This window comes from Octopus bimaculoides, chromosome 27 (genome assembly GCF_001194135.2).
Source record: "Octopus bimaculoides isolate UCB-OBI-ISO-001 chromosome 27, ASM119413v2, whole genome shotgun sequence".
NCBI classification, from domain to species: domain Eukaryota; kingdom Metazoa; phylum Mollusca; class Cephalopoda; order Octopoda; family Octopodidae; genus Octopus; species Octopus bimaculoides.
In genome coordinates this window covers 4086724-4088032 of record NC_069007.1, presented here as the reverse complement: position 1 = coordinate 4088032, position 1309 = coordinate 4086724, and the positions used below count along the sequence as shown (strand labels likewise).

General features: G+C 30.9%; 1 long non-coding RNA gene across 1 annotated transcript in view; it reads left to right on the top strand.

The window, feature by feature from the left end:
• Positions 1–410: 410 nt before the first annotated feature.
• The window catches only part of LOC106879170 (uncharacterized), a 1828-nt gene continuing 929 nt past the window's right edge, over positions 411–1309 (top strand). Inside the window, exon 1 of the long non-coding RNA XR_001410601.2 lies at positions 411–629. This is a non-coding gene — a long non-coding RNA (uncharacterized LOC106879170). The remainder of the gene's footprint in view (positions 630–1309) is intronic.

Sequence of the window (1309 nt, the reverse complement as noted above, 5' to 3'; positions counted from 1 at the left end):
TTCCACATTGTTAAAAGCTCTCCGTCTTATTTGTTATTTTTTCTTCTGTATCACAACACTTCCACATTGTTAAAAGCTCTCCGTCTTATTTGTTATTTTTTCTTCTGTATTACAACACTTCCACATTGTTAAAAGCTCTCCGTCTTATTTGTTATTTTTTCTTCTGTATCACAACACTTCCACATTGTTAAAAGCTCTCCATCTTATTTGTTATTTTTTCTTCTGTATTACAACACTTCAAACAAACTACAATGTTCTTTCTCTTCGTAGTTTCATCTTTCTTCATTTCTTTCTTTCTTTCTCTATTTCTTTCCCTCTCTCTTTCATTCACTCTGTATTTCGTTTGTAAATTCCATTCTTTTTATCTACTGTGCCCAGTTATCTTATTTCAGTTGTTTTGTTATGTTTCTTTCTTCTATTTTTCATTCATTCATTGTTTTATTGATTTCATTCTCTCATTCTTATTGATTATCTTTCTTTCATTTCTTTTCTTCCCAATTACCAACAACCAGGCTGTTATTACAAAGGAAAAAAATACCGATTCTTTACGACTTTCAGAAGTGGTTGTGACTTGTGTATCTGTAAATTTTTTAAAGTTAGCTGTACCAGGAAGTACTGTTAACCTAAAGGTAAATGGTAATTCTCTGCTACTAATACACATATTTTAACATTCGACAATTTTCATCCTTACCGTTACTTTTTCATTTTTCCTGCCAAGAGTTTGCCTTTGTGGGTGCGAAACCTTGCATGACTCGATATAAAATTTCGTTATAATAATTACTACTCTAATTTTTAGAGTGTGCTTCTTTCTGATACAGGTTTGTTTTAACTATATATACTCGTGTGTGTGTGTGTGCACGAACATGAAACTACTTGTCTATGTATTAATCTTCCTTTCTACTTCTACTTTCTTTTTCCTCTGAGCAGTTATGACAGCGAAAGCTGATTAGGTCATTTTATCTAAACTGGAACGCAAAAATTTCTACGTTCATTTTTGAATGTTTTGCGTTTCTATAATATCATTTGCTTTTATTCATTCCCGAACAGCAATCAATATGGTCGGATCTACATAAACGTACATTTCTTGAAGCCATTCACTTCTGATGATGGGCCAATATGCCCGAAATAATTAGCTTACTCAATTTCTCCTTTCATATTATTAAAAGCTCTCCATCTTTCTTATTTGTTATTTTACTTCTCTATCACAATAGTCCAAGCAAACTACAACACTCTTCTTTCTTTCCATAGTTGTATCTCCCACATATTTATTATTATTATTATTATTATTATTATTATTATTATTATTATT